The sequence below is a fragment of the Myotis lucifugus genome, unplaced genomic scaffold (genome assembly GCF_000147115.1).
Source record: "Myotis lucifugus unplaced genomic scaffold, Myoluc2.0 scaffold_161, whole genome shotgun sequence".
NCBI lineage: Eukaryota > Metazoa > Chordata > Mammalia > Chiroptera > Vespertilionidae > Myotis > Myotis lucifugus.
Genome location: NW_005871209.1, coordinates 272,149 through 296,314, shown reverse-complemented (window position 1 = coordinate 296,314; position 24,166 = coordinate 272,149). Strand labels below are relative to the sequence as shown.

General features: G+C 35.7%; 1 protein-coding gene and 1 pseudogene across 1 annotated transcript in view; one reads left to right on the top strand and one right to left on the bottom strand.

The window, feature by feature from the left end:
- Positions 1-14,774, bottom strand: part of FUT9 (fucosyltransferase 9) — a 63,847-nt gene extending 49,073 nt beyond the window's left edge. Inside the window, exon 1 of the mRNA XM_023759753.1 lies at positions 14,682-14,774. The gene's annotated coding sequence lies outside the window, so the exon portion shown is untranslated. The remainder of the gene's footprint in view (positions 1-14,681) is intronic.
- An 8,253-nt stretch (positions 14,775-23,027) lies between these two features.
- On the top strand, positions 23,028-23,364 carry LOC106698315 (annotated as a pseudogene).
- The last annotated feature ends 802 nt before the right edge of the window (positions 23,365-24,166 follow it).

The window sequence follows — 24,166 nt, the reverse complement described above, 5'->3', positions numbered from 1 at the left end:
TGACATCAATATGTCAGCATCTGCAGACCTTTTAATGGATACTTAATATGCAAAAGGATTGCCAAATTTTAGGCACAGTAAAATGTTTATCAGAATTGAAATATAAAGATAAAATATAATAAAGCATAATAAAATTATTTCATAAGGATGATGCTGTTTATATCTGACTCTTCGATAAATAGGTTCTAATGGATTTTGTTTCTTAGTAAAATTAAATCTAAACTTTTGATTATATCTATTAAGCATTCAGAGGCTCTGTTCGATAGTTTTGAATACTGTGATCCAAATTCTGATGCTTCATCTGATATTAAGTCAACATATCATGCTCCAAGCTAAAAGTTTAAATGGCTTTCTAATTTACTCTTCAGTGATGTTTCACTCTGTGATGATTTCTTCATGATCCTGTGCAGCATACGGATGTGAATTTTAAATCTGCTTGATGATATCCCATCAATATATTTCTAAGGCAACCAGAAGATAAAGGAAATCATCAAGTATTGGGAAAAGTCAATATATAAATAATTGAGTCCTTTGCATGATTTTCTTTTGTTCTTGTTAAGGGATGCTATTACCTTTTTTTTTTTTAAGAAAAGTCACTTTTTGGCAATGAGTAATTGGTTTGGGCTGAGTTAGATATTGAATATATCACTGAGATCTGCTGCTTGAGGGAGGCCCTTAGAGACATGGCAGTATTGGTCTTGTGAAGAAATGTTTGTTTCCTCCCCCTCATTTTAAAAGTGCCTTTCCTTTCAACAACCAGTTATTCTAGAGGAGAAAAAGCAGTTTTACATTTGCTGTGCATATCTTTATACAGTATACTTAATGCCCATAATCTTATTATATTCCCAGAGCTCCTTATTATATTTTTTATGTTAAACCATGGTCAGGATTAATTAGATGGGCTGCCAAATGGTCTTAGGCCTAAAGCTAGTTTAAATATTGGCACTAAGGTGCAACCACTGACATTTGCTTATTTACACCGTTCCCTTGGGTACAATAACTGGTGCTAATTCACTTTTAATTTCAGTAGAATGTTGTCTGAGGCTACAATATTTTTTTTAAAAAATAATAAGCAGTAACTAAAGAAATATCTATTCTCTTCTAGGACACATTTTTAGTGAACACAATGTCCCTCATGTATATGAATCACACATATGCTGACACTTGATTATATGCTACATATCTGAGTCAGAGAAAACTATTAGTCAGAATATGAAGACAATACTAGTCTTTCTCTTTGACATTATCTGTCATTCATATTATTTCATATTAATAATCACTTGATAAAGTAATTTTGTCAATAACTTCTGTTTTCTTTCCAAACAGCATATTAGTTCTTAACTTTGCAACTGATTTTGTAAAATCCTCAGCAATTGTGTGATTTGTCTCTTTTTGAAAATGTCATGAAATTTAAATGTCAGGCAGCTATTTGACAAGGTTCCACAAAAGACGATGCATTGGGGATTACGGACAAGTGAATTGCCGTTGTCCTACAAAATGCACTTGAGATTATCCATCAAAATAAATTTAAAATTTCTGAAAACAAATTAATCAATACTAATAAAATTTAAGATGTACATAGTACAGGATAGAGATAGTATAGTGTGATGGTTACACAAATGGATTTTTGAATCATTTCTAGCTTTCTGTAGATTTTGTTAAATTATTAAACTGCATTAATTCTCGGTTGCCTATTTGGTTAAATAGAGTTAATGCTGGTACCTGTCTCAGAGGGTATTGTAATAATTATATGAAATAACATATATATAATGCTCAACACTGTAATTATCACATAGTTGGCATTTAATAATTGGTGACTACATTTGGGAAGTGGAGGAGAAATATTTGGAGAAGGACACAGAGTTTTGTAAAAGGATAGAAGCATTTTTTGCAAACTCTAAATATCTATATATATTTAAAACCCTAAGCCAGTGGTCGGCAAACCGCGGCTCACGAGCCACATGCAGCTCTTTGGCCCCTTGAGTGTGGCTCTTCCACAAAATACCACATCTGGGCACTCACGTACAGTGCGAAGTTGACTTAAAACTTTAAGTAAAGTTTATTAAGTTAATTTTAGGGAACGTTGTGGAGTGAAAGAAGATGTAGTGTCGAGGATTGAGAAAGGTATGTTGAGATGGTTTGGACAAATAGAGAGGATGAACGAAAGGAGATAGACGAAACAAGTATACAAGACGAGTGTGGATGGGAGAGTTGGAAGAGGTCGACATCAGTGAACGTACCTCAATCAGATTGAGGATGTTTTTAGCAAAGGCCAGCTTAGGAGTACCCTAATTAAGTTAATAACAATGTACCTACCTATATAGTTTAAGTTTAAAAAACTTGTCTCTCAAAAGGAATTTCCATCATTGTACTGTTGATATTTGGCTCTGTTGACTAATGAGTTTGCCGACCACTGCCCTAAGCTACCGGTTGACTGGTCGACTGACCGTTTGATGGGTAGCTATGACATGCACTGAGCACCAGGAAACAGACGCTCAATGCAGGAGCTGCCCCCTGGTGGTCAGTGCGCTCCCACAGAGGGAGTGCTGCTCAGCTGACCTATGGGTGCCAGACTCGGAGCTCACGGCTGGTGAGCACAGCTGCAGTGGTGCGAGCCTCTCCAGCCTCTGCTGAAGTGCTACCGAGTGGAGGCGGTGGAGGTGGCAGGCGCAACGAGGCTGGGATGTGCGGGAGCAACATGGTGCCTGGCCCTGGGTCGGGCTCCTCCCTGGCCACCTGCTGCTTTGTGCACTACTGCATCCCTTGGGGGATGTTGGACTACCGGTTTCGGCTGATCTCTGTGGGGTCCCAGGTTGCCAGAGGGCGCAGGCCAGGCTGAGGGACCCCACTGGTGCACGAATCCGTGCACCGGGCCTCTAGTTAGATATAAAGTAAATATTCTCAAATAATTGGTTAAAAAAGTATGGTCCAAACAAAGAATAAAATACTATCCAGTTCTTAAAACAACACTATTGACTTATATATGTTGATATAGAAAACATCCAAGATGTAGTAAGAAAACAAAATAAACTTAGAAAACTCTATGTATGGTATGAGCTCATTAAAGAAATCTATTGGCTTTATATATGAAGAGAAAAAGCCTTTAAGATCAATACACCAGAATATTAACATTGTTCTTTTTTATCTCTTGGTATTAACTGTATTTTTACAATGTGCACATGTTAATTGTATAATCAGAAAAATATTTTATTTTAAAAGTAACTATTTTTCTTTCTGTTCATATCTATTTTTCACATTCAATTCTCTTCAAAACTAATGTGTCTAATATTTTTAAACTTGTCAATCATATTTTGTGGGTTCTCTATTTGGAAATAATGAAAAAGGATGTTCTTAAGCATACCTGTCTGAAATCATATTTAGTTCAACTATTAAGATTCTAGAGTAAACAATGAAACAAAGTGAAATTATCATTATCTATCATTGGACCATAAAGCCTTACAAATAAATATTATTCACAGATCAAAACCCAAGATTTTGATTTTTTACTTGAGAGACTTACTAATTTTGCAAATAATTTTTAGCAGGTTATAAGTCATACAGGCATACAAAACCCAGTTACAAAAACAACGAACAATTTTTGGTCAGTCTAGAAGTTAGTACTTTGTAATTCCTCCTGTAGAGCTGTAGAACTAATAGCCAACAGTTGTTGAAAATATATCACATGTGAGGCACTAAATCCAATCTATGAACTACATAACTTAATTCTGTTAGCTGCCTGAGGAGACTGGAGGTAATTTTATCTTCAATTCATAGATTAGGATGTGCAGCTAGTCTGGTTAAATAACTTTGCCCAGGGTTCCTCAACCAGCATGTTGTACAGCTAAGGTCTGATTCCCACTAGTCTGCATCCACTATTAATTAACTGTATTTTAAAGTATATTTGTATTTGTTAAAATGGACTACTCACTCAAGTATTTGCAATGATTTCATTACTGTTTCCTTTTCTGAGTTTGACTTCATTCTTGTACTCTTCCTCTAGCTGCTTTCATAGTTATTTAAGAACAGCACCACAGAAGTGAAGATAACATTTAAAGCAAAGGATTGGCTTTGGATACCGGAAAATTTTCTTTTAATTTAATTTAATTTGTATTGTTGACATCATTACATATGTCCCCATTCCCTGCCCCTCCCCCTTTGCCCACCACCACCCAACCCCTACTGCCCTTTCCCTCTGGCCATCACCACACTATTGTCTGTGCCTATGGGTTATCCATGTATGTTCTTTGGCTAATTTCTTCATCTTCTCTCATTCAGTCCCTCTCTCTTCTCCCCTCTTTGTAGAACTGTGGTGATAGTAAAAAAAATAATTCTTGTCACTTACTGACATATTTCAGGCAATTAGTAAATTTTAGGTCAACGCCCTTCCCTAATTCCTCTCCATAATATTAGAAAAATGGTTTACCCCTTTGGGAAAAGGTGAGAAATTTTCTGTGTAATAGGGTGAAGGAGAAAGATTATTTCTTTTGGTTTTTATAGTATCTGCAAAATGATCTGTTACTTTGGGGGATTTGTGGGAGTGACTCCCAGACGACTTAGGGAGTGAAAGTGTGGAAGCTGGGATTTCTAGAAGCATCGTGAGATGGCTGAACAACCACAAGCCTCTTTGGAGGTTGAGAAGAGTAGACTAAGAAATATGTTGTTTTGACCAAGTTGTCTCCTCAGAGATGAGAATTTGAAGCAAATGCCTGATTCCTCCTTTTAGTTAAAAAATTATGACTAAGCTCAACAATGATCTGAAACAAAGGCTTGTGTGTGTGTGTGGGGGGGAATGTATGTTTGTTTGTGTATGTGTGTGTTTGTTTTGGGAGAATGACAGCACCTCACTTGTAGTCTGCATAACTGTACTGGTTAGAGCTGGCGGGCACAAAGGCAGCTGAACCTCAAGTAAATGACAGCAAAATCTGGCTCTAAAATGCCTTCAGGAAAGTTAACAGCAGCCTTTAAAAGGGGCTTGGTAGTGACAGAGCATGGTTCAAGTAATGGTCAAGGATTACGAGGTGAAAAGAAACTGATTGAATATAATTTTGATCATTAGACCTTGCATAAGGCTCTGAGAATAGGGATGGAGATTCAGAGATTCAATTCTAGCTCTTCTGCCTCTTTGCTAAGTACCTTTGGCTCAACTTCTTCATTTTTCTGAGCTTCAGTTCTCTCATAAATATAAATAATAAATAAATAAATAGTATTTATTCCACATAAATATTAGGAATAATATCAACTCTCTGATACTGAGCTCACATATATTAAGTGCCAACACAGTGTTTTGCGTTGAGACAATGACAAAAAAATTCTAAGTTATTTTATAATATTAGTACTTTTGTAACCATTATCACATTTTAATTTGTCATCCTCACAATGATACTAAGATAGAGAAGGAATTATAACTATCACCAAATAAATAAAATTGTCTAACATCCTGACAGACAAAGACATTGGTCTTTTGACATTTGGCCTCAGGGGTCTTTTGGTTATGCAATTCTGAGGAAAAGTAAATGTGACAATTGGTGATAATAAGTGAACAGAAATCAGAAGATATATTATTTACATATTTCCTCCCAACAGAGAGGGTGTGCTATGTGTTTCCTTAGCATGATTTTATTATATCCCCAAACCATCCAGTGTGCTAAACTTCACATTGTACAAATAAAGAAAGTGAGACTTATTAGATCTAAATTACTCACATAAGATCAAATAAAAGAAAGAGGAATCATTTGCTAGTCGGTTTGATCCTAGAATATAAGCTCAAGAATGAGTCATCTCTTGATGGTGCAGCAGTGGATTGTAGAAGTGACAGAATGGAAGATATAGGCATCACTCACAGTGAGTTAACCTAGACCTGACTTACTGACATATTTTTCAAAAATGAAAAAAAAAAAGAAAAAAAATATATCGTTTGGGAAGCGTTAGTCAAAAGAAGAGGAGACTTAGTTGGATGAAAACAGAAGGGATGGAAGTAGAAACAAGAGAATCCAATATTTCAGAAACTGAATGTTATTTTTTTAAAAAAGTATTCACAGTTGCTGACTAAGGTGGAAAAGAAAATTTAGGTGGATGAAAATTTTTTCTCATATAGTTGTTTCAAATATAGCTTGAGAATAAAATGTTCCTATACTTGTAGGAAATAACCCTCTCCCGCTCCTGTATCTGTGGTAGTCACCAGAATTAATGTTCAACCTGCAGTTCTAAAAATCATAAAAACTGATTTCACACAAATTTGATCAACTAATGGCAACATACCTTAGTGAACAGGCATTTGCAAATTAACCAATTAGTAACAATTCTAACTTCAGAAAGTCAGTCAGTCACTCAAAAGAATACACTTCTGAAAGTCAATTAATCAATGACACTCTCACCTTAGAAACCCTGATGTCTTTGCTATGTATTTTTGCATTTAATCCTTTCAACAATTCTACAATATAAGTCCTATTATTGTTTCAACTTTGCATCTGATAAAAGCAAGGAATAGAAAGTTTAAAACTATTAGCATAGCCACATACCCTAGTTCATTCTTAATAATGACTCTTAAATCATAATTCTACTTCATCTGCAAAAGAAAATGAACCAAAATAAGGACCAAACCATGTGATAAGTATTCAAAATATATGAAAACCCACAAACACCTAAATATTCAAGATTAGAAAAAATTTAGGTAATCATTATAAAGACACCTTTAAAATAATGAATGTTAAGATGTTTATGGTTTGTGCTATATAATTATGTCATATAAAATAATGTATACATATAAATTAAAATAAGAAAATGTGGATAAATAACTGAATTTCTAAGGTTGTTGGATTCTATGCGAAATACATTTTTATTGAATTTTTAAAAAATATTGCTTCAATGTTTGTGTCATAACAAAGTAACCTAGATATAAATTATGTTCTCTATATTTGAGTCATGAAGACAAGCCCATACTCAAGGGGACAAGGATTAAGATTGACCTCATAGGAAGTGGGTAAGGTGTCCACTTAGCCCCAATTTCTTTAAACTAGTGTTCCATGTAAAATGTTATTGATGGCATGAAAGATATCAGGGAGCAAATCAGAACAATAAATTATCTGTCTGTCCATTCATCCAACCTCTTCCATCCACTCATACATGCATCCAGCTATTCGTCCATAGTCCACCTACATCTCCTTGGGGAAGGGATAGAATCAGGTGTCTAGAATCACTTTCCACTGCATATACAGAAAGGTCATCACAAACACTCTGGAGCCTCTCACATTATAGCACTACCCAGGCCACCCCAATGACTCCTGAAATTACTTATCCTTTTAAGCCCGCTTCCCCTCACTGAAAATGTGCTCAATTTTATTTAGAAATTGAATGCTTCAAATATTTTAGTATCTATCGTGCACCAGGCTATACAGTAAGAAGGTTTAATGTAAAAGAGACAGGTCCTGTAACAAGGAACTCTTCTGAATAACTGCTTGATCAACAACAAAAACCAAAACCAAAAAATAAAATAGTCTTTAATTAGGGTAGAAAGGCTTTTGATTAGAAACAAGAAAATAGTGAGAACTCTAAACATTCAAATATAGCAGAGAAGTAGATTTGGGGGTCTTCTTTTCAATGCATATTTATTCATTACGACATATTAAATGAGGTTTAAACATGAGATGGACCAGACTCATTTTGCATTTGTCGGCCACTATGCCATTATTTGCAAGTATAGAATATGTTTTTCTATTGGTGTGTCTTTTATTGTTTATCGCCCTCTCATATTCAAGAGGATTTTTATTTTTTTCAAGAAGCTTTTTAAATAGCCTAGTCAAGTATTTTTTAATTACCTAATAAAATAAGTTCCCCTAAAAGTCAGCATTGTGATTGGAAAGCAATAGAGAGAAAGCTTGATTTATAGATAAGTGAGAGTATGCTATGAATTTTGTTCATAGTAAAACTGCCTATGGATTATGAGATCACTCTAACTTAGAGAAATTTCAGCAGATAGGAATAGTGATAGAAGTACTAAAGAAAAGGATCACAATGTCCAAGATTAGGTCTTCTTTATTGTGTACAATGAATCTATTTCTTCTGAAATATTGATGTATAAATCTAATGAAATGGCACCAGAGAATATTGTTGAGAAAAGACATGATAAATTATTTTGTGAGACAAGTAATCATTCTATAATTTTAAAAAATCACTTCTCAGTTGGTGGGTTTTGTGATTCTTTTGGGTTCTCATACATTAGATTTCCTTAAAGTGAAAACATACTTGCGTCTAATGTCACAAAAATAGATTAGCAACAGTGATTTCTAATCTAGTAGCCTTGGTTGGATTCTGAACTTCAACAAAAAAACAAATATTTTAGACATTTCAGAGAACAGAGATTTTTTGGTTTAAATGGGAATAATGATTTTTTTTAAAAATGATATATAATTTGCTACAATTTTATTTAAATTAAGGAAAAGAGCTTGGGCACCCCTGGAAGTTAAGAAAGACAAGAACATACTCTAAGAATCATGTTTCCATATAGTGTGGACTTCTTGATGTAGTACAAAAGAGATTAGGGAAGCAAGGTGTGTTCTATGTAGATGTTCAACTCTTACAAGCTGCCTACTTTTATACAAGTCACTTAACCTCTTAGAGACTTTTTTCTTACTTATAAATAAGGAAAGTTACTTGAATTTACATGCTCAGTGTAAGGTTGAAATGTCATAATGTGTATAAAAGAAACTCATGTTTTTCTCAACATTAGAGTGAGTTTTGGGAAAGAATATCACAGAAGTGAGGTGTCCTTACCACATCACGCCAGGGTACATGGGGTTGATATGACTTATTTTGGAGATGTTTAGCTTAGTCACTCTGTGAAAGTAATGTCTACCATGTTTTCCTCATTTCTATACTCTCTGAGTCACGAAGACTAGCCTACTCCAGGGGATAGGGATTAAGATTCACCTAGTGGGAAGTGGGTAAGGTACATACATACATACATACATTATTTGGAATTTTTCTGTAAGGAAGATTTCCCCTGTCATTTATCTACCTGTTCAATTGTTTATTTATATCAGTGTGGATTCATTGATATTTATTTTATTTATTAGGTTATCTTTACTAATAAAAGGGTAATATGCTAATTAGACCAGATAGACCACACATCTTCCAAACATCATTCTGGACGTCCTTCCTGACAAAGCTGGGGCCTGGGCTAAGCAGCCCGGGGTCCCAGGTCCCTGCGGCCAGCCCGGGCGGCACCACCCGGGATCCCAAGTGCCTGCCTGGGCAAAGCTGACCTGGGCCCCGGGTGCCTGCAGCCAGCCAGAGGGAGGAAAGCCCGGGTCCTGGTTGCCTGTAGCTGGCCAGAGGGGGGAAGCCTAGGTCCTGGGTGCGGGGGCTGAGGCAGAGGCAGTTAGAGGTGATCAGGCAGACAGACGAGTGGTTAGGGGCGATCAGGCAGGCAGTCAGGTGAGCCAGTGGTCCCAGATTGTGAAAGGGTGCAGACTGGGCTGAGGGACCCCCCCCCCCACAAGTGCACGAATTTCGTGCATGCACTGGCCTTTAGTAATCTAATAAGATCAGTATTTTGTTGCTCAAAACATTTTTGCTTCGGTGATTCAGGATTGTTTCTGGTTGGCTACTGTGACCTTTTGACATGCCCCAATAATTATTTTTGGCCACTATTTCATTTCCTGGTACTATAAAATGTTTCAGGCTCATCTTGTATTTTTCTAGCCCTACATCTTGAATCAGCCATTTTTCCTGGTTACTTTTTTGTTGGAAAATATTTTGAAAATAAATCAACTTGAGATGTGCTCACTGTGACAGTGGTGTTACTACTTCTAGGACCTTTCAAGAGGTAGAGCTAATATATGTAATGTATATATACCCATCTATGCATACATAGCTACCCTTATTTTGTATCGATCTGTATGTATACTAAAATAAAAATGAGTTCATATTGATGTCTTCATCTCTTATGTAGCATTACAATGTTAATTTTAACTACTTCATTTTGCTTATTTGTAACTTTGATTACTAACAATGTATTTATTTATGTGTTTCACCCTAGTATGTATTCAAAGAAATTTCATAATTAATACTTTGTACACCTGTGAGAAATATTATCAAGTAGAACTGCATCAAACCAAAAATATTCTGCACAAGCAAATGGTTTCTTCATCAACAAAATAAAAAGGGAGCCCACTGAATGGAAGAACATATTTTCCAATGATACATCTGATAAGGGGTCATTTCAAAAATATATAAAGAACTTATACTACTCAACACCAAGAAGACAATTAACCACATTTTAAAAATGGGCAAAGGACTTGAACAGACACTTCTCCAAAGTGGATGTACAGATGGCCAATAGACATATGAGAAAATGCTCAAAGTCATTAATGAACAGAGAGATGCAAATTAAAACCACAAGCAGATATTATCTCACAACAGTCAGAATGGCTATTATCAATAAATCAACAAACAAGTTGTGGAGAAAGGAACCCTCCTGCATTGTTGGTGGGAATGTAGCCACTGTGGAAAAGAGTATGGAATTTCCTCAAAAAAGTTAAATATGGAACTGCTTTTTGACCCAGCGATTCCAGTTCTGGGAATATATCTGAAGAAATCCAAAACACTAACTCAAAAGAATATATGCACCCCTGTGTTCATTGCAGCATTATTATAATAGCCAAGATTTGGAGGCATCCCAAGTGCCCATAAGTAGACAAGTGGATAAAAAAAGCTGTGGTACATTTACACAGTGGACTACTCAGCCATAAAAAAGAAGGAAATCTTACCTTTTGTGACAGCATAAATAGACCTGGAGATTATTGTGTTAAGTGAAATAAGCCAGGACAAATACTATGTGATCTCACTTATATGTGGAATCTAATGAACAAAATAGAAACAGAGACATGGGTACATGGAACAGATTGACAGCTGTCAGACAGGAGGGGTGTTGGAGGGCTGGATGAAAGAAGGTGAAGGGATTAAGCAAAAAAAAACCAACCCCATATCTTTATAGCACATAGACACAGAAAATAGTGTGATGATAGCCAGAGGGAAAGTGGGCTGGGAGTAGGTAAAGGTGGTCAAGGGAGGAAAAATGGGGATGGAAAGAGATTTTGCTTAGGGCTATGGGTGTATGATGCAGTGTGCAGATGATGTTTTATTAAGTTGTTCACTTGAAACCTGTTTTGTGTACCAATGTCACCCCAATAAATTCAATTAAAAATAAAATAAACTATCAAATAGAGTACAAGGTCTATGTATGGTTATTTTTCTCTTTAGCATTATTCTTAGTCTTTGTCCTGTCAAAACTGTTTCTCAAAGTTACATAGGCTAAATCATTTCGCACCACCCTCCCCCAAACTTCCCCTTTCCCAGGCCTTCAGTGAGTTTATGTCTTACATTGGTAATTTGGTAGATTTACTTGTCACAATTTCTATTCCATCTTGAGATATTCCAACATCCTAACGGTTTTCTTATTTTGAATTGCATACTATATACCTAACTCTTTGTGTTGTACAGTTCTGTGGGTTTTGATGAGTGCACAGGCATTTGTCTAGCACCACATTACCATACAGACAGTTCCATCAACCCCAGAATTCCTCATGCTACCACTTTGGAGTCAACTCTCCAATATCTAAACCCTGCAACCACTGATGTGTTTCCTGGATTACGTTTTGTCTTTTCTAAAATTTAATACATATGAAATCATAGAATATTCAGTAATTTGGGTCTGCTTCTTTCACTTAGCAAAATGCATTTAAGATGTATACATGATATTGCATGAATCAATATTGCTTCTTTTCTATAGTTGAGCAGTATTTCATTGTATAGCTATGCTAGATTCACCATTTGAAGAACATTTTGGTAATTACAGATAAAAATGCTATAAATATTTACATATAGGTTTCGGTGTAAAAATAAGTTTTAATTTCACTTTGGTAAAAAACTAAGAGTGGGATTGCTGGATCATAGGGTAAGTGTATGTTTAACTATATTAAAAAATCAGCACTCAGTTTTCCACAGTGGCAGTATCATTTTTTCATTTCCATCGGCAATGAAGGAGAGTCCCTGTGACTGCATGCTCACCAGTATTTGATAGTCAGATGGAAAAAATCCATTTTAATAGGTGTCTAATGGTATCTCATTATAATTTTAATTTTGCATCTCTCTTAACTAACGATATTAAAAATCCTTCCATCTACTTATTGGCCATCCATACATTTTTCTTTTTGGTGACATTCATATCTTTTTTTTTTTAATTGAGTTGTTTGTTTTCTTATTATTAAGTTTTAACAATTCTTTATAGTAGATTTTGGATATAAATCCTTTATCAGCTATGTGACTTACAAATCTGAAGCTTATATTGACATTCTTTTAATAGCTTTTCTCACAGAGGCATGTTACAAATATTTTTTATTTATTTATATATGTGTTGCTTTTCATTCACCCTGTAATGGGAATGGCTGTGATCTGTTAATTCTTGTAGAGTACAACAGAACATGTACACTGAATCAAATTATAAAAACATTTCAATGTATCTCACAGCTTGGAGATTTAGACATTGTATATTTCATCCATAATTTCTCAAAAACATGTTGTTCTATAAAATGTCATTTTAGTCAGAGGGGTAAGATTTGACATATTTCCTCATTGAAATTTTAAAGTTATATGCTTTATTGGTGAGCTCTGATATCAGCCTAGAGAAGTCATTTGGTAGCAGAATTATAACATTGATCAACAATCCTCTGGAAAATAGTTTTCCAATACAAAAACTATTAGACACATGGGACTGCAGAGTACTTGAAATGTGGGTAGTATAAATTAAATGACATTTCATTTTAATTAATTTAAATTTAAAACTGAGACTCAATTTAGTTATTGAAAATCTTTTAAGTATGTGTGGAACATCTTGCCTTTTTGAATCTACTCTTTTTAACTGTAAATTTTATTGAAATTTAAATGCAGGTCAAGTATATACAATTAAAATTTAGTATCCAAAATGAGATGTGATATAAGTATGCACTGGATTTCAAAGACTTAGTATTAAAAAAAAGTTAAATGGCTCATTAACAATTTTTACATTGATCATGTTAAAATGACTGTATTTTCATTATGTAAGGTTAAATAAAGTTTATTATTAAAACCCACTATACTTGCTCTTTTTTTAACTTCTTTAAATGTGGCCACAAGAAAAATTTAAATTACATGTGTGGCTCACATTATATTTCTATTAGTTATCATTGCTTTAGAACCATATATTGTTATTAAATTATATTTTCTGTCAAAAGGCATTGATTTGGTGTTCTAAAATGGCATGCTAATGACCTATCTCTCCACCCTGACTTCCAACGCCCCCAGAATAATCAGGCACGTGTCATTCTCCTGCCTTTGTGGAGAATAGAGGCTCACTAAATTTCAAGTCCCTTTTGACATATTTTTTAATCCTCAGACAGGGTTTCCAGCAAGAAAAGGGCTGAGTGAATGGAGAGTGATGCTTGAGATGGGTATCGTAGGTCTGGTGGAATCAGGTGTTGTGCAGGAACAACATCTTCTGATGTCCTAAAAGTGTATAAATTTTGGGAACACTGTTCACTAATAAGGGCTCAGTCATGGCTCACTTTCTTCTGAGGAAAAAGGGATTGAGCTGCCTCCTTTTCTTCCCACTGCCGTAAGTACCTAGTGCTTAGTACTCAACTAAAAAACAAAGCATAGTATTCCAACCTTTCACTTCTCTCCCTGCTTTTAAGCAATATGAAATGAATGGTAAAAGTTTTCATTACTGAACAAAGATCACTTTACTTTTTATTTAGTTTATTAAATAAATTGTGTGTATATACACATTCATATATACACATATATATATGTTACTAGCATATATATATATATATATATATATATATATATATACATATGATTTAGTGCTATGTATCTTGCCAGAACTAAAACAATTTTTCAAAAAGATAATTAATATGGTAAAAATTGATCTAACCTTGAAATAGTAAACATTATATTTTTAAACATTTCAATAAATTTTAATACTTTAGCGTACAATTCTGCATGTATACATTTTTATTTATTTTTTGTTAATCCTCACCGGAGGATATTTTTTCATTGATTTTTTTTTTTAGAAAAAGTGGAAGAGTGGAAGGGCAGGACAGAGGGAGAGAGGAAAAGAGAGAGAGAGAGAGAGAGGGAGAGAGAGAGAGAGAGAGACATCGATGTAAGGAAGACACATTGATTGGTTGCCTCTGCAAGAGCCTCAACTAGGGTGGGGACTTGCAACCCAGGTACATACCCTTGACTGGAGATTGAACTCAGAACCCTTTTGTTTGTAGGTTGACACTCTAACAACTAAACCACACTGGCCAGGGCTGCATGTCAAATATTTTTAAAATTTTTTTAGAAAACTAAAGAGCAGTATAAAAATCTTCAGCATATTAAGTATAATATTTATTTTAAAAGTCTATCATAATGGGTATATTAATCTAGCATGACAATTATATTAAGGTTTAACTTTAATACAATGTTAGATCTAAATTTGCAGAACACATCTTCATATAAGATAACCTTCTAAAACTAAAATATTTTGGATGAGTTATAGCTTGTACTTTTTTGAAACAATCAAAGTTATCTATAAGTCCTAATTGAACACATTTCTTTCACAATCAAGGTAGCTTGGGAATATAAATATATATACTTACAATATAGAGACCATATCATGGGAAGCACATAGACAGTTGTTATGCTGTTCCACTATATTTTAAAGTTCTTGAATTAGTATATTTTTAATCTGTTGGGAAAGAGAAAAAAAACTGTTAGTTAAATGTGCTGGATGTACTACATACGTAAATAAATAACCAAAAAAAAAAAAAGCTAAAATAAATCACTCATTTTACTACCATAGATCTTTCTTTGTATATTATGTCCCTTGTTTATATTAATTTATCATTTCTTTTAATTTTTAGGAAAATTCCATTGAATCACTTAATAAAATAAGTATTACTAAAAAGACTGAATGTTGTAATTGAAACTCTAAGGAAATGAGTATATCTTGTTAACTAAATATATTTCATGGTTTCTATTTTTTATGTTTCCTATTTACAGAATACATTACCCGGTAAGTTCATAACAAAACAAAACAACAAAAAATACAAAAATAAAATATAAAAAAAGTTTATAAATCATCTGGATGTTTATAATTATTTGAATGCTTAACAAAATAAAGACCAAATAATTGGATGATTTGTCTAGACATCTCTAATTTTCATGTTGATTTATGACAGCTGATATGATTTGAATGTTGGTACTCCCGCTCCTCCACTCCCAAATTCATATGTTACATCCTAATGCCTAGATAATGATATTGGGAGGTGGGACCTTTGAAGGAAAAATAACTTAATTTTCCCCTAATTTAGTACTTTATTTATACTTCAATGTTGTATTTAAACACATTTAAAAATAATCAAAACATAGACGATAGATGGTATGTCTGTCTTGTCTTTAAAACCAAATCTTACCTAATAATATTTTCTCAAAGGTATAAAACATAATAGATGAATAATATGCCTACATTCTGTATCAATTGTTGAATGTTTTCTGGTGTATGTAATTGTCATTTAATCATCACAGTAATTCTGTAAGGTGGGTTTTATTATCCCCATTTTATAGGGTTCTGATCAATCAAACAACTAGTCCATATAAGAAGCTAGACATTATAGCTGGGGAGCTGGGGTTTAGTCAGCCCTAACCCAAGTGTCTACTCAGAAAAGTTTTCAGTTGCATATGGCCTCCTGGACACTGTTTATAAGATAATCTCGCCTGGATATCTACTTTCAACACTATTTGAACCTCAATTTGATAAAAAAAAATGTTTTATAAAGTAGATCAAATTCCTCTGTTGAAACTGTACAGATCTTGTGCTTGAAGTTTTTAAATTACCAAAACTACAAACAATTATTGCATATAACTTACATAATGTGTTGGTTATATATCTTCACATAAAAGTTCAATATATTTAATATTATTAAAAATAGAAAAGGAGCATTCACACCTATTTCAACTGGTTATAGACTATTATATTTGAGCAAATGTTAATTTTTTAACAATAATATTCTGTCTCAGCTTCAAATGCCATTCTTGCTCTGTTTTTACCATACAACATCTGATTTGATGCTTTCAAAATGTTTTTTTGCTGGAAAGTCAGAAAATCAAATATTTTGAATCTGATCTAGAATGAGAGCAAATGATTAGGGCCAGCAAGTGGCCTGAGTCCTATCATCTATTTGGCAACTCAGATTTGTGTGTGTGTATGTGTGTATTTGTGTGCACGTGTGTGCATACGTGCATGTGTGTACACATGCATGCAAGCATTCATGCACACATATGTGCATCTCCTAAATCATAGCTATGATTTAATGCTCATAATGCAGAATAAATAACACTCAAGTTATGGAGTTACTCTTTTATTGTTATTACTAGAGACTGCCAGCACCAGCTTCCCTCTGGCACCCGGGACCAGGGCCTCCCTGCAGCCCCGGTTTCATCCATAAGGACGTCCAGTCTAATTAGCATATTATGCTTTTATTATAGATTTTTTGTGAAGTTTTATTTGACTATAGTTATCATCTTTATCTTGCTTTTTGTATTATATGTAGGGAAACAACCATTCTATTCCATTGCGCACATTTGTGTCTAACTCAAATGATGATAAGACATTTTTCTCTTCTGATTTCCTAAACATTTGTCTTTCCTCCTAGGGCAGTAAAGGCATCCATCTGACATGGGGCAGAGACGGGCACAAGACACTCAGTTCGTATCATCCACTTTGATAGATGGTTTAGAGTCATTCGGTCTTGAGAAAAAATGATTTCTAAATTCCTTTAATCCCCTCTTACATATAAAGTCTAGACTTGATGGATTAGTCTACTATTGGGATGTTTTGCCAAGATCCAATGCTTAGGAATATAAGCATAAAACACTAAGGTGATTCACTAACTGAGTTTACTTGTCATCTTGATGTTATTCGGCAAGCACAAATGACTGTTTTTATGGAATTTCATATAAAGGGGTTTCAAATCATGCAGAAAGCAATAGGAAGAGAGACTTCTTCATGTTTTATTTTGAGATATAACAGAAGTGGAGAGAAAGAAGACCACATTGGAAGAGAAAAGTGGCTGTCACAGCTCTTGTTTGCTCCTCTCGGCTTCTTGAGGTCAAACGTCTGGTGGGAGTAGCTTTAGAAATTTCTACATGAGGGAATTCTCAGGATTTTGCCGATGATTTTGGGAAGGGATTACTATGCTCAGTAATCCCATGCTAACACATAGTGACTCAGTATTGTCACAAGGGTGCCAGGTACACATAAACTCAGTTTGCGATCCCAAGTCTCCCCTGGTTATTGTGTGGCATGGATAGTGGGCTGAGACATACTGGCCTACAGGAAGTGAAGGGGCTCAGCTACAGAGGAGTGTGAGATTTTTCAGCTTTAACGAGGTGTCAGAAGAGGGAGGTAGCCATGATTGTAACACTGGGGACTCTGATGGATCTGAATGTCAAGATCCAGGGCAGACTGTTTTAGCTGGACCATTAGGCAGAGACAGAGCTGAGAAAGAGCTGTGAGAGATGTCAGGGGCAGAGCAGCCCACAGCAGGACTGGGCAGCCCCCTTGAGTGGAGGCTGTCAGGGAAGGTAGGCCTCTTGAAGAAAGCTGATCTGAAGATAAGAACTCAGCTGTATCTCCAGGATCAGGCATGGCAAGGATAGGAGACACTAGGTACAAAAGCTCAGGACAGGAACCAGCACAGCATGTTCAAGGAGGAGGGAAAACCAGATCGCATAGTGACCCAGAGCACGGTGGTGGTGGGGTGGAGAGTGAGGTAGACAGGCAGCCGGTGGCCAGGTCATGTTGGGTTTCATAAGCCTTTGTAAGCTCAGACTTTATTCATTGTACAATGGTGATTGGAGGGATTTGACTGGGTAAGTGATTAAAATGTGAAAGGATCATTTCAAATGTTCAATGGATAGTATAGAGACAAACCCAGAAGAGGTAGCCAGTCTAAAGACTATTGTAGTAGGTCAGTTGGGAGAAGATGGTGGATGTAAGTTTGGTGGCAACGACACTGGAGAGAAATGTTTGGATTCGTGATATAGTTGAATAAAGTATAAAATCCTATTCACTAATTTCACAAATGAATTTCTGAGCCATTGCGTAGGGTAGATTATTCTTTTCTTTTGCAAAGAGTCCATTTGGAAAATATAAATTAGGTAGTTATTTATATAAAATACTTCATTTATTTTGGGTAAAATTTACCAAAGGGGAAATTATGGAGACATATTTATATTTTATAATTGGTTTAATTATTGTTGAACCAATTGATTAAAGATAGTATAAAAAATTACAAAAACACTGTATGATATCCTATCTAAATAAAGAGGGAATATGCTAATTGACCCTCATGCTGTTGCAAAGATGACGGCACCCATAGTCAATAAGGAGAGAATATGCTAATTGACTGCCCCGCCCTCAAAGATGGCAGTGCCCAGCCAATAAGGAGGGAATATGCTAATAGACTGTCCCACCCTCAAAGATGGCAGCACCCACAGCCAATAAGGAGGGAATATGCTAATTGACTACCCCACCCTCAAAGATGGTGGCGCCCACAGCCACAAGATGGCTGGCAGGGGAGGGCAGTTGGGGGCAACCAGGTCTGCAGGGGAGGGCAGTTGGGGGAACCAGGCTTGCAGGGGAGGGCAGTTAGGGGTGACCAGGCCTGCAGGGGAGGGCAGTTGGGAGCGACCAGGCCTACAGGGAAGGGCAGTTTGGGGGGACCAGGCCAGCAGGGGAGCAGTTAGGCATCAATAGGGCTGGCAGGGGAGTGGTTAGGGGCAATCAGGCAGACAGTCAGGCGAGCGGTTGGGAGCCAGCACTCCCGGATTGTGAGAGGGATGTCTGACTGCCGGTTTAGGCAAGTATTGGGCCTAACCCAGAAGTCGGACATCCCCCAAGGGGTCCCATATTGGAGAGGGTGCAGGCTGGGCTGAGGGACAACCCCTCCCCCAGTGCACGAATTTTGTGCACCAGGCCTCTAGTTATAAATAAAAGGAATAGTAAAATAGAAAATGGAGCATTACTTATCAAGAAGAAAACTTTCCTGGACTCTGAATGAATTTGTTAGATATATTAAAAAATTGAATTCCATGAATAAGAATAAATTCCTTAATTCAATTCACCAGATTAAAGGACATTGAATTTTGAACAAATAAGGACAATTCCTTTATGCAGTTCATAGTAATAAATGAGATTTGCTGCCAGGAGAGGTCACCGTGCCAATTCCTGTGGCTGTACTTTAAACAGAATTTTATGACTTCAGCATTACTACACTGGGCCCTTCAGTCTTCTTTAATTCAACATACATTTTCCTAAATGCGTTCTATAACAGCTGCTTGGTGGTATGGCTAAAAGGGTGACTAAAACACTCTTCTGCCCTTGAAGGGCTCAAAGTCCAGTGGAAGAAGATAAGAAAGAAAAATGAAGAAATTTGTACAAAATGTCTGGTCAGGGGCACAAATATAACAGCATTCAATTCTAAGTGGTTGAAGCTTAATAGGAACTAGATTGTGTAAAGAGAATGTTGAATTACAACTAGGCAGTGCAGTATTAGCAAAGGTAAGGAGGACAGAGTTAAAATAATTTGGAGCTAAAAGATAACCTGGCTTTAGTGGAGCAAAGAGATAGGCAGTGTGATGAAGCCTGTGCAGAAGCAGCAGGGGTAAGGGGGGCTGGTCATTGGACGGCCCTTTGGTAATGCTGAAAGCTTGAACATCATTAACACTAATATAATACCACCTAATAATAAAAATGTGCTCTCTATATACCAGCCACAATTATAAGAGTTTTACATACATGTTCTCATTCAATCTATCAACAAGCTTATAAGATATTATTTTAAATTTCTTTAAAAAATTTTTTTTATTGATTTCAGAGAGGAAGGGAAAGGGAGAGATAGAAACATCAATGATGAGAGAGAATCATTGATTGGCTGGCTCCTGCACGCCCCCTACTGGGGATCAAGCTCTCAACCCAGGCATGTGCCCTGACTGGGAATCAATCCCTGACCTTCTGGTTCATAGGTTGATGCTCAACCCCTGAGCCACATCAGCCGGGCTATAAGATATTATTTTAGAGAAGAGGAGTAGGAAGCACTGACAGCTTAAGCAGTTTGTCCTAGGTCAGCCAGCTTGTAAATGGGGCACCTAACATGGAACCCAGGAAAAATGATTCCAGAGCATCATTCTTGGTCCCACAGGTCTGCCTCATGTGATCACAGGATGATTTAGATGTAAGGGATTTTTTTTTTAATAATGTACATGAAAAATGAATTTTTTTAAATGACAATACATATTGTTAATTTTCTCTTTATATTAGGTAAAACTGGGAATAAGAATCCTGAACCTAAAAACACAAAGAAAGAAAGGGGAGGGGGAAGGAAATGTTTCTTGAGCATTGTACCATGGGGCAAATTCTAGTCTGGATGGTTTAATGGTCATCTTCCTTGGTCCATATGCCTGCAGAAGCTGGAATAAAAGAGTGGCTATGGGAGCAGTGTGATTGGTGCTTACTTCTATGGCTCCTTGGTTATTTTCATAGCCTGGGTTGGGCTTTCTTCTTCCCTCCCCTCTTAAGCAGCTGGCTTGGATGATCTGGCCTGACCCTTATTCCTCACGGGTATATGACACAGATCTCTGTGAACTCAGAAAACAGTGTGGGGGCTGATGAGGTGAGCCTTCCTGACTGATGCAGATTCTTCTACTTGCTGAGCTGCTGTAGGAGACAGGACTAGTAGCACTTAGGACCATTACAAACATCAATATCTTGAGGACTTTAAATATACTTATGCTTGGTATACAGGTTATTGTTATAATAGGAGATACATGAAACTGATTTGTCTGTAGCTATACAAATATTTTATCCACATACTTTTTAACATACACTTCTTGATGGAGGGAGAATTGCTTAAATTCTCTGAAAAACGGCAGAACCCTTCAGGGCAATTTGTTGAGCTCCTCCCGTCTGGGGCAGTACTAAAGCAGTACTGAAAAGCTCATTGTGCATTCTTCCTAGATCATCCATTCCACTCAAATATTTTGGGAAAAATTTATTCTATAATAGAGATATGTAATAAATAAGATGTAGAGTGCACCTTTTAAAGATTTATCTAACCAAACATTTATTGACTCCCTACTATGATAGGTGCTATTGTGGTTATTGAGATTAAAGCAGTTATTCTCACATATTTAAGGTTATCTTGTGCTGGTTAGTGAGGAAAAACATAGTATATTTTAACATGTATATGGGGAATACTTTTTTTCCCCAGTTTTATTAGGAAATAATTGACATACTTTACTGTACAAGTTTAAGGCATACAGCATGATGGTTTGATTTACATATAATGGAATGAATAATACAATAGGTTTAGCTAACATCCATTATCTCATATAGGTACAATAAGAAGAAAAGAAAAATCTACTTGTAACGAGAACTCTTAGGATTCAGTATCTTAAGAATGTTGATATGCATCATGTACTAGTGTTAGCTACAGTCATCATGTTGCACATTACATCCCTGGTACTTACATATCTTATAACTGAAAGTTTGTGCCTTTTGACCACCCTCCTCCAACTCCCCCTCCCCCCACCCTCCATCCTGGTAACCATAAGTCTGACCGAGTTGTTTTTTATTTTTATTTTAGATTCCACATATAAATGAAAGCAAGCCAAAAAAAAAGTAAAGAAAATAAACAAAAGGAAACAGAATTAGAAGTAAAATGGTCTCTATTTGTAGATGACATGGTTTTATATAAAGAAATCTGAAAGACACAACCAAAAAATGGTTAGATCTCATCAATGAATTCTGTAAGCTTGCAGGATACAAAATTAACATGCACAAAGCCGCAGCTTTTCTATACACTAACAAATTTTCTGAAAAATAAATGAAGAAATTGAGATATCCACACACACACACCCCTGTTCATAACAGCATCATTTACAATAGCCAAGATGTGGGAACCACTTTTAAGGTTCATCCATTATGCTAAGTGAAATATGTCAGACTGTGAAAGACAAATACTGTGTGATTTTAATTCTTCCTTAAATGTTTAGTTTAATGTTTAGTGAAATTTACCAGTGAAGCCATCTAGGCATGGGCTTTTCTTCACTGGGAGAAATTCAGATTACTGATTCATTCTCTTACTAGTAATTGGTTCATTCAAATTTTCTATTTCTATGGGAAATCTTTTTAGGGAATTCCATTGATGAGTATTTTGCCTTCAGAAGCTGGAGAAAATACATCATGATTGTTTTGGTTGAGAATGGGATTAGTAAACTGTGCATTGAAGAGCCACACAGTAAATATTTTAAGCATTGCTGGCCAAGAAGTAAAGTCAAGGATGTTCTATAGATACGAATCTATTATACAATTTCTGTTACAACTCCTCAACTCTGCTGTTGTAGTGTGAAAGCAGACATAAACACATGCTCCGGTTTGTGTTCCAGTCAACTGATATTTACAAAACCTACCAGCAGGTCAGATTTATCCCACAAACTGTAGTTTTCTACTTTTTGGTTTAGATGATATGAATCTGTTCCTTTAATTTCACTGAAATATGGGTTTAAAAATGGCTTTTTTTTCTATCTTTAAATTGAATCAATAAAGTTTAGGCACTCCATCCCCTCATTTCTCTATTTTTGAAAGGGTGTTGATTAATTGCATAAAAAATGTTTTGCTATAAATTTTAATTATAAAACTTAAGCTATCCTGGCAGGTGTGGCTCGATGTTTCAACAGAAACCCAGGAACCAGGAAGTCACAGTTCGATTCCTAGTCAAGGCACATCCCTTAGAAGGCAGCTAATTGATAATTTTCTCTCATCATTGATGTTTCTATTTCTCTCTCCCTCCCCCTTCCTCTTTCTGAAATAAATAAAAGCATATTTGAACCTTTTCCCGCCATCTTGGACCCTGTGGAGACCTGCTGGGAATAGGACTTCTCTAATGACAAATACGTGTGGAAGGTGGTGGTCCAAGGTCATTTTTACTGGCTGTAAGCAGGGTCTCCAGAACCAGAGGGAGCACACAGCTCTTCTTAAAATTGAAGGTGTTTATGCTCGAGATGAAGCAGAATTCCATCTGGGCAAAAGATGTGCTTATGTGTACAAAGAACAACACAGTGACTCCTGGTGGCAAACCAAACAAAACCAGAGTCATCTGAGGAAAGGTAACTCATGCTCATGGAAACTATGACATGGTTCATGCTAAATTCCGAAGCAACCTTCCTGCTAAGGCCATTGGATACAAAATCCGTGTAATTCTGTACCCCTCAAGGATTTAAACTTATTGAAAATAAATAAAATGGATTTGTTTTCCTGTGTTTTGGTTAAAAAAAGAGACATATTTGAAAAAAACAAAACCAAAAAATTTAAGCTATATAGCTTTGTAATTCAGATAAAAATCTCTTGGAAAATCAATCATCAAAATAATAAAATTTAGCATATGTTTTTTTATAATCAACAAAGAAGAAATGCTGATCAAAAATGTAAACAAATATTTTATACCATGACAACTTAATTTAAAATTATGTATTTTCTCTCTTAAGTTGCATTTAAACTGCCAAAAGATTCTTAAGAATCACAATTTCTTATTAAATGCTCATCCTCAAGTAATGTTCAGGGGAAGAAAAAGAAAATAATGCAATTTTAGCTGCAATTGCTGCATTAAATACAATTGTTTGAGCTGTGAATGAACCAAGTTATTTAAAAAATTGAAATACATATCATTCAGAATGTAGCCTGATTTTACAACAAAGCTGTACTCTGACTCACTGCATACAAGGGAAAGGATTTTGTTTTAAAATGTATTCATCTCCTTTTTAATCTTTTTAAAACTTGAATTTCAGGGTTTTAATGGCCTAAATAAAGGTAGCACATTCTTCTGTCCTTACCCCAACCAGAGATAGTGCTCCAAGATATTGATAAATGTTGACTTTACTAAGCAAATACAGAAGAACCCAGATTACTTGATTTACACTTTACCAAGGCTTTAAATTTGTTCCTATTCTTTCTTCTTACTCACACTTAGGAAGTATTTTGGAAGAAGAGAAATCCATGCCTATGAAGCCATTTACATTTGTGTAG